We start from the raw sequence: 10,105 nt of genomic DNA, 5'->3' as shown, positions 1-10,105 counted from the left end.
GGTCAGAGATTACTGCAACTGGGGTTCAACATCTGGAGGGTCCCAGATTCTCCATCCCAGCTCTGAAGCTAATGCTGTTGCTAAAAGTAAGTAGTTTTAAAATGTGCCACAGCATATTTTGTCTTGAGATGAAAATTGCTTTTTACTCACTTTGCTAATGCCATAATTGAGACCTCTACTTCAATCCTTCAGTACTCAAGTTTAATGAGCTGGATTAGCAATAGTGTTAGTTTCTTCCATTTCCTGATTCCTGCTGATGAAGAGAACCATTTCCCTCCTTCAGTCCTCTTTAGAGAACTGCAGAAAAACCACTTAGCCAAATACTAATGAACTGTAAGGAGCAGCCAGCATTGTTCCATGGGAGATTAATTCATTGTTTGTCCGATGAGATATCTGTGGCCATCGATTTTGCAAGAGCACTACATAGTGTCCACCTACTGATCTATTTATTCCTCAGAATGCTTGCATAGCACAGAACAAAGGCTGGCAAATTAGGTAACATTGCACTTTTAACTGGAGCAATTTTCATTGGTTTGTGTACTGACTTTCACCTTTAACAAAGCCAATCGTAAGGGCTGGTTCACAGAGACCAGCATCACCGATTAAACACAACAGACTGAACTTTTAACAATGCCGGTTATGCAGTGCTTATCAATTTACAGTGGTCAGATCATATGTTGCCAATCAAGTGCATAGAAATAGGTGATGTTTTTGCATGTGTGAATCAGCCCTTACTCCTGCTGTTCAAATGTTTAAAGATCTCAGAGGCAAATAATAAAACAATGCACACGCAAATGGAATCGCCTGCTGTCATGGAGGCTGCAGAAGATCTCTGTGACTCATTCAGTCCAAGGGTAGTTGGAGAGAGGTATGACTTCTGGTAGGGACGCGGGTGGCGCTGTGGTCTAAACCAACAGAGCCTAGGGCTTGCCGTTCAGAAAGTCGGTGGTTCGAATCCCCGCGATGGGGTGAGCTCCCATTGCTCAGTCCCAGCTCCTGCCCACGTAGCAGTTTGAAAGCACATCAAGTACAAGTAGATAAATAGGTACCGCTCCAGTGGGAAGGTAAACGGCGTTTCCGTGCGCTGCTCTGGTTCGCCAGAAGCGGCTTAGTCATGCTGGCCACATGACCCGGAAGCTGTACGCTGGCTCCCTCGGCCAATAAAGTGAGACGAGCACTACAACCCCAGAGTCGTCCGCGACTGGACCTAATGGTCAGGGGTACCTTTACCTATGACTTATGGTTAAAATGCTGAGGATTGTGCTCCACCCTTAAAGCCCATGGGAGAAAGAATACAATGTTTTCCAGCTACAAGAAACTATCGCTTGATAGGTGTTTAAAATTCAGAGTCCGAGACTAAGCAGTGCTAGGGGTATACTCTTGGCATGATTTTATTTTTATTTTTTTGTACAACAGCTTTGCTGGGTATCTTAGAACTCTTTCTTCTGTCTGATTTATTTTCTCAGCATGACATGAATTCATTCTAGCTGCAAACAGAAAACATATTTTAACGGCTCAGTTCAGCGATGCTATATAAATGAAAAGAAGCCTGTTTCTGTTGGGGTAAGCGGGGGGCATATGGAGCTGAAATCTTTACTGGGAGGAAAGACTGGCAGTAATCTATTGCCCTAGCACACATCTAGTTGGGGTTCAAGAAGCTAATGCTTAGTTACTGAATGCTAAGAAAAAAATGGGCTTTGGGCTATACAGACCTAAGCCCGAAAGCTAAGAACATACTGCCCATTGTTAATTTCATAAAAGTCAGTGGTAGTGGGCATTACTAATTATTTCCACGTATATAGTGTTCAGGGTGTTTTAGGTAACATTATCTCAGTCATCCTGATAATATTTTTGTTAAGTAGACCAGTATCCTCCCATGGTATAGATGGGCTTCTGAGACTGGATAATCAAACTGGGATAACTGCGTGATCCTAAAGCTTTTAATGAACTGTATCACACACACACACACACACACATATATCACTTGCTTAATATTGTCCTGTTTCTGGTTTTGTTAATGGCCTTTAAAAAGCATGGCCAGTGGCTACTAACAGAGCAGAACGGCATAAACCGCCAGAGAATGCTCTCTTAAGAATCACACGCAGTCTAATATCATTGACCTTAGCGACTTAGAAGAAGGCCAGAACATTCAGATAATTAGAAGTCAAAATGAATGAGGGTACAGCTTAATTAAGAGTTATTCTGACACAGGGAATCTCACAAGAAAATCTGGCTAATCAGGAACTGCAGATAATCATAGTTCAGGTTGGGAGAAACTGCTGCATTAGAATAATTACAAAGATTTATGAGATACATGCTGTGCTGCAATAACAGATAATGGCATTAATAAGATATTTCATTATACCTCCTGTACATCATTTAATTACATGGTGACAGTTTGTCTCCAGGAACTCCCCCCGGCCACTGCATCTTAAAAGCTAGTAATAATAAAATCAATCTCTGTCCTGAAAAAAGCATTATTGACTAGGATTTGGAATAGTATTATGACTACTGGTGCATCACGGTTCTAGCCTGACTCATCTGCTTTGTGATGAGTGGTTCTCTTTCTATCTACAGGATAGATATCTATCTACAGGCCCTTTTGGGGGGGGGATGTATAGAACCACTTTGTTGAGGATCATGGTTTTTGAGGCGAGTCCCTATTTCAGGAATTTTTACTGTTTGGAACAGACATAATTTTCTTGTTACTTTTCTGTAGACCTCAGAAAATTTCCATGTTAGTTTCTGCAAACAAACAAACAAACAAACAAACCACCTCGGATAATTATTCAATCAGGTTAAATTTAATCGTACAAAATGGATGTGACCTTATTCGGAGACATAAAGCCAGCTCCACGCCTGGAGCCAAGACATTGCTGCAAATCATTTACCACTTTCCACTTCTTAGACCTCACCTCCCAGCTCCCTCCAAATCATATTTCTCAGTTTACCAACCCCTTTCCCCAAATAACCTGGATTTGCCATTTTCTTTATGGTATGAGTCAGCCTCTAAGATGGGGTTTGGAAATATGCAGTTCACAGACACATGACTTATTTGTACAGCACCAGCCTCTTGGTAAAATCCTATTTCTTTCTAAGCAACAGGAAATATAAAATGAAAAAAACAATTAAACCATGATGGTGATATGTCTGGATACAGTTTTCAATCTGCTTTTTTTCCCAAATCTGAAGATTTCTATGCATGTCCCATTATTTTGAGAGCTACTATTAATTTTTCTAAGATGCATTTATTTGCTTATTGATTGATTGCTGTAAATTTATAAGCTGACCTTTGGCATAATGCTTCTAGACTGACAAACATTTAAAATGATAAAAACACACGTAAAGACCAGGCACAAAGCAAATCAATAAAGCTGCAGCCACCACCAGCCAATAATGTAAAATCCATCAAAACCCATCAGACACAACTAAAAGCAACTACACAACATGCTGGAATGCTGGGGGAGAAGAAGGCATTTGTTTGGCATTTAAAGAATATCAAACACCCCATCAACACTATACATTTAAACTCGTATTATAACATTGTAAGTCATGGCTTCCCCCAAGGAATTTGCTTCTCCACCCTGCCACCCCCACAGCATGCTCTCCAAATCCCCAATCCTTCAGAGCAGATTTGGGAGAAGGAACACAGAAGAGAAGTTCTGTTGCACAAACAGAAACCCTTGCATTAAGCTACCTCTCCAGTTGCAAACGTTCCATGATATATTAACTCCATCTTGTTTTCAGCAAGTTGTTTTGTCCCATGTGAACCAATCTTCTATTACCACTCATTTTTAAGCATAATAATATAGTAGTTTAAAAACCAGTAATCCAATCCCGCCATGGCATTTAGAAATGAACAAAGCTTTTTCAGTCAGTCTTGGTTCTCCATTCCAAATTTTCCAAATGGTTTTCTGCCACCACTCTAAAATTATTCAGTCAGGCCTCTACAATCATGTCTATTCATACAGAGAAACAATATTTTTTGGTATACATCCATATTGGTCAAAACAATTTTTCCCCCAACCATGATAATGGAAGATTTGCCCAATTATCTTTCATAGCACTTCCTAGTAATTTCTGGTGTTTTTCGCAAGAGCTGAGTCATCAGCATAATGTTGCATTTTCAAGCCTTGTTTTCTGTAAGTTGGGGTGGGCAACTTTTTGGCTCCGTGGGCCAGATCCTTATCAGGATCAGTCTTGTGGGCCAAATGTAACAGGTGGGTGGGAAGGCCTGACATCTTGTGCAAGGTGCTTTGAAGTCCGTAAGCTGGTACTTCAAAGCACCTTCTAAGGCTAAATGCAAACTCCTTGGTAACAGCATACCCTCACAGTCTTCCCTTCTTCGCCCCACAGAAATGCCCTTTCATTTGACCTTTTTAAAGTATTTTTATTAAATTTTATCCCCATAAACCAAATAACAAAATAGAACTTCATGATATAAAACCAAACCAAGGATGCCATGGGATGTTACATTAATAAGAAAAATTAATAATTAAGAACTACCTTGAACTGAGCATAAAGTCACTTGAATACTGGCTCTGTCTCCAGCAATCCACCCGCTCTCAGGACAAAACCTCTACTCCAAACCATCGCCAGTTGGCACTACAGTAGTCTAGCCTTCAGGTTATGAATCAATGAGTGATGGTCGCTATATCTGAACATGAAAGAAAATATGTCAGCATTGCCGGGGATTTTTCTCTCTGTAGATAAGAAACTGGAGTTGGTAACCTGATAGATTGCATGCAAGTTTCACATACCGAAGAGATGAGGTTATTTGCTCAAACCTGTAAATTAAGATCTGCAGTGATAATACAGCTGCTTTGAGTTGTTCCCAATGACAGTACAAGGAAAACAGCTGGGAAGTATGTAAACTACAAGTGGTTCGAAATGACTTGCAAGTTGTTTGGGGTCATCGTTATTTATAATACTCAAAATATAACCAGTCTTCATATTGCGTTTGGGAAAACAGTCAGCTGATGGAATACAAGGAAATAACAGTTATATGAATGTGTTAGACAAAATGTTAATAAAAATGCCTCAATAGCCATAGCTACCTCACTGGGAGTGGAATTCAGGACTCTCTTGTCTTCTCTGTTTTTCTGGTTCTGAAAATGAGCAGGATAAATGTATGAGTTCTAATCGGCCGCCTTTGTTGTAACCTCTTGGGGCTAGCAAGGATATTTCCCACTCCTACAAATGCTGGTGGGATTCTTCCCCCTTTTATTGGCAGCATCAGAACAAGCTGCATATGGAGATAGAACGGAGCCAGTTATAGATGGAAGAATACCTGGTATAAGGCATTATAAAGCATTATGTGCTAGAATACAGGCAATGACCAATTTACATGGGTTCAATATGTGTGTGGCCATGGACGTGCACATCGTGGCGACCCAGAAGTGGCTGGAAAATGGGCGACAATGGGCTTATGTGTGCTCTGCTGTCGCATGTGATGACCTCGAGATTGAAGAGACCAGTCCCCTGTGTTACTGGAGGAATCACAAATCTGGATACATTCCCTGATTGGAAAGAGGGAAGTCCAGAGCAGTGACTATCTCATTGACACAACAGACAGCCCTCACAGGGGTGGTCAAAAGCAGATCATCAATTTTCTCAGCAAAAGAGAGCAAATGCTCCAATCAGTCCTGATGAAGCAGATTTACCTCCCGCAGCAGATACTGACTGGGCAGTGGCAAGACCAGAATGGTAAAGCATGCAGAGGTGCCACAGGCAGCCTCCCTTGTGGGTAGACACGTTGGGCTCCCGGGAGATGTTAATGATGCAGTTTAAGCTAGTGTGTTGTCACGGTCAGAGTGCGACACTAAGGGCAGGGAGACCCAGCTTCAAATTCCCACTCCCCCATGAAGATCACTTGGGCCAGTCAGCATCTCTTACCACAACCTAGCTAACAGGATTTTTATGAGGAAAAAATGGAGGAGGTGGGGACTATGTACACCACTCTGGGGTCACTGGAAAAGTCATAAAGAAAGAAACACGTTTTCACAATGCACAGGGATGAGGAACCTGTGGCGCTTCAGTTGTTGGTGGACTACAAATCCATTCATCTCTGGCCATTGACCATGCTAGCTGGTGCTGATGGGAGCCGAAGTCCAACAACATCTGGAGGGCCACAGCATCCCCACCCCTGTATGACTAGTTCCCTCTTGGTATACAACCTGAAAATGACTATACTTGCCCCACTAATTCTGACATTCTCTGCTCTAACCCTCCTCTAACTCTACTACCTCCATAGAACTATACAGGCTATGATGTCAGCAAAGGAAGCAATTGTCTGAATTCTAAACCCAGGGTTTTTAGTCCATTTGTGTGTGCGCATGGCACATCCTTGGCTGCCAGAATCTGAAGATGAATTGAACTCTGCTTTGGCTTCCTGCTGCCTTTTAGGGGGATAGTAAAAACAAACGTGTGCACATTATTAAACACCCGATGGAATATGTGCAAAGTTGGAGAGGGTGTGTGTGTGTGTGTGTGTGGAGCAAGAGGAGGAAAATGTTACAGTCAGTTTCTGGAGCAAGGTTGCTAAAAGAAATAAGCAGTGCTGCTTTGTAAACAGAATCCATGTTGCACCGTTACAGCCATGCTGTGCTTCATAACCTTACATGGCAAAAGAAAGGCTGCATTACAGAAAAGAAAAGAAAAAAACCCTTGGAGGTAGAATTATGAAACTCTGGGAGTCAGTTTCATTTCTAAATGTCATGCTGTTGTGGTTCTCAGCCCAGTCTGTTCAGTGTCTGCACTATTCACATTGTCCTTTGTATGGCAAAAGGATCCGCTGCCCACAAGAAATGTAATACCCCCCCCCATGTATTGGAATGATTGGAGGGCACCTGAAATGTTTAGATAAATCCTAAGGTTGCCTAAACAAGAGTGCTGCTTGAATAGGGTTACAGAGACAGGAGGAATGCAAGCTCAATGCAGATAACTGGCATCAAAAGTAAAATAAATAAATAAATTCAGGAGCCCTGGGAGGCAGTCTCTTGGATACCAGTGGCACAAAAGGGATCTTTGTAGGAGGGAGTCCTTTTCAGTTACAATAGACCAGGCTAGGCGGGCAACAATCTTTTCTTTTTTTAAAAAAAGAGAGTCTAGCAGCTCAATTTACAATGTGTTTAAGATGGAGTCTTGAAGGCTGCCATCCCAAGTGAAGCAAAATTCTTGCTAAAGACTCACTTCTGAGTAAATGTGCCCACGGTTGGTGTCACATGTCTTGTGCCTCACTTGCCCAAGATCTGAATGCCTGCCCCCAGCTTGACACATCACTCCTCAGAAAATAACAAAGTCCCTGATTTTATTTATAAAGGCCTGTAGAGGTACTGCAGCTTAAGGAACCAGACCGGGAAAGGGGAAAGATTGTGGGCAGTGGGGGAAATGGCAGGAGTAGGGAAGAAAGTGGGATGAACATTCATTTGTAATGTTTTTGAATCCAGAGTTCTAGAGAGCAGGGCTGGGGAGCCTTTTGGGTACAGCATTAATCTAATATTGGGCAGCTGGCTACAAATAAAAATGCACCTGTGATTTCTTTCATAGGCACACTCTCTCCAACAAAGAATTTGCTGAGAGGCTACATATATGGTTAACCAAGCAGGTGGTGCCTGGCTGGGGGATGATTTCTTGAGGAAGTAGAAGTTGGCACTTCCTGCTCTCAGGTTCTTCTCCTGAAGTGTGATGCCTTATGCAAGGCTGGGGGGGGGGTCTGTTGCCTTCCAGATGTTGCTGGGCCACAAAACTCCCATAATCCCTGAACACTGGCCATGCTGACCAGAGCAGGTGGGAGTTGGAGTCCAGCAAATATCTGGAGCGTCAGATTTCCCACCCTGCTTTAAAAAATGGCACTACTGGACTGAACCAAGACAAGCTTAAGAGAAAAAAATGCAAGATCGAAATGTGGCTGATGGGCTTTGTTTAACTTGGTGGTTCACAAATCGTGCAAGTTTGCCCTGAAATGTATTTAGGAACTCACAGATCTGATCACTGGTGAGATCTCTGTGTTATGCTCCTTATGAGTATGCAGAAGCACGAAACAAGCTTGCATCTCACATCACCAGGGGGGAAAAAACACCCAAATAAGTCTTGCCAGTTCTTTTACAAATCCTCAGTGGAGAAAATATGTTCAGACGTTGGATGCAAATGTATTGTAGTCCCCTTTCTCTTTCTTAGGAAGTTCTGTTGGAAACAGACTGCTGGAAACATTTATTCAGGTTCTACTTGGGGAAAAAGCCTTGCATTTCCTCCCTAGGCTTTGTGATTTATCTCCTGCATTTCAAGGCAAATTTGCATAACACTCACTGAACTCCCATCTTCAGAGATGCTGGTTTCCCTCTAGGTCCAAGGAAGGCAAAGCAGCATTTGATGTTTCCTTCTTCACAAGTTGGGAGGATCAGCAGTATTGGACTGAGGGGGTAAGCTCTCTGAACTAATTTTAAATTCATCAGTCAGCAAGAAGCAAGCTTGTTCTGTTTCAGCCTACCAGGGCACAGCCTATAGGATGCAGGGAAAGTTTTGAGTTACCTTAAATCTTAGTCAAGTAAGGACACTTTGGATTATACTGCAGATATATGCAGCACTTTCCATCTCTTCCAGGTAAAGATGTCAAATTTTCCTCCAGCAAACCACCTGCAAAGAAAAGCAGAAATTTGACACCTGAAGTTTTCCTGCATCTGCATGCTGGAACAGCTTCACCTGATTTAATTTCTGTTTGTCATATAGCCATTAAAGGAACAAGAGTACAACAAGGGGGAAAGCTTCACAGGTTCTTTGAAAGACCATTTTGCCATTTGCTGGCCATGGGAAATCTGGCAACACACAACTTCTAACCTATGGTCTTCTGGTCAGCCCATGTACTGTCACATACAGGGCTCAGGTTTGGGCATTCCACTGCAAACTCTCAATATTGATGTTAGTTATGGCATTCCAGATGCTAAATCCTGGATCTGCCTGTGCAAATGCACCATTGCCTAGAATTTAGCATAATTTTGGGTGTCTCCTAGGGAGAGGTAGCATCCATCAGTGGTAGAATGTTTGCTGTGGGATGCCTTCCTAAGAGAGGTTTGCCCGACGGCCAATTTTTACTCTCTCTCTCTCTCTTTTTTTTTTTGCACCAAGTGAACTCTCTCTCCAGCTGTCTCTTTAATTCTCCCAGGCTTTTAAGATGTGCTTCCAGGGCTAATGGGATGTGTGCGAGTGACCATGTGAAAAAGGCTGTTTGTTGGACACTGACACATACTTGAGGAACATGTATCTGGGAAAGAGAAATGTGCAAACCTTTATAATGGGTGTCTCCAAGACCCTCAGAAGAAAGCCAACAATATGGATTCCAGAGCCCAGTCTGCACTTTTTGCATTCAGATTCTCTCAAACCTCCTATAATTCTTCTGCCTGTGCCTATCTGCCAATTTAGGATAACACTTCATACATCTGTTGGTATGCTTATACATCACAGGGATCACCAACTTTTTCAGACCCCTGGACCCAATTGCAAATGGGAAAAACTTTACTGGGCGCTACACACACAGCACGACCCATTATATTAGCTACAATAAAATTCTTCAAGCCTAATCAAAGTGAGGAGGAGGGAACGCTGCGGACATCACGGAAAGCCTCTGTGGGCACTTGTGCGCCCATGGGCGCCGCACACGGACCAGTCTCTAAGGGGCCACAATACTCTTTTATTGCTTTGGCTGCAATTGACCTACCACCACCGCTCTGGAAACCATTCAGTCAAATAAGCAAGAGCGAGGCGCGCTGGCAGCTACTGCTGCTGCTGCCCAGAGATGGGCTGTGAGAGCAGAGCAGCTCCCTTCGCCGATGATGATGATGTAGATGTCACGGCGGGAGTCGTTCCTCAGCTGCCCTGCCTGTGACCCTGGAGGGAGCAGGAGAGATCCGGCCGGCAGCCCCTCCGTTTCCTCCTGCCCGGGGAGGGAGTGCGGCCAGGGCCTCTGGGGCTCTCTGAGGCTTGCGGCTCGCCTGCGGGTTCAACCTCGTGGTCTTGCTGGGATCGCGGGGACTCCCCCCCCCCCCCGTCTCCCTCTCTCGCACTTGGCGCTTGTGCGACCCCGGGAGGAGCGAGCTGCGCGCACCCCAGC

The 10,105-nt window shown here is 43.5% G+C and overlaps 1 long non-coding RNA gene across 3 annotated transcripts; it reads right to left on the bottom strand.

Moving 5' to 3' along the window:
• Positions 1-1,395: 1,395 nt before the first annotated feature.
• Positions 1,396-10,004, bottom strand: LOC309374742. 3 transcript variants are annotated; one of them, XR_014170703.1, is made up of 4 exons: positions 9,713-10,004; positions 8,530-8,634; positions 2,973-5,108; positions 1,396-1,487 (listed from the first exon to the last, which is right to left on the bottom strand). It is a non-coding gene; the product is annotated as an uncharacterized lncRNA (long non-coding RNA). The 3 variants fall into 3 exon arrangements; XR_014170705.1 differs by lacking the exon at positions 1,396-1,487 and having other exon boundaries at positions 2,540-4,657; positions 5,058-5,108; XR_014170704.1 differs by lacking the exon at positions 1,396-1,487 and having other exon boundaries at positions 2,540-5,108.
• Positions 10,005-10,105: the final 101 nt, after the last annotated feature.

This window comes from Podarcis melisellensis (genome assembly GCF_964234715.1).
Source record: "Podarcis melisellensis genome assembly, chromosome: 1".
In the NCBI taxonomy this organism is placed as follows: domain Eukaryota; kingdom Metazoa; phylum Chordata; class Lepidosauria; order Squamata; family Lacertidae; genus Podarcis; species Podarcis melisellensis.
The sequence above is the reverse complement of the archived record's forward strand: the minus strand, read 5'-3'. Positions and strand labels throughout refer to the sequence as shown.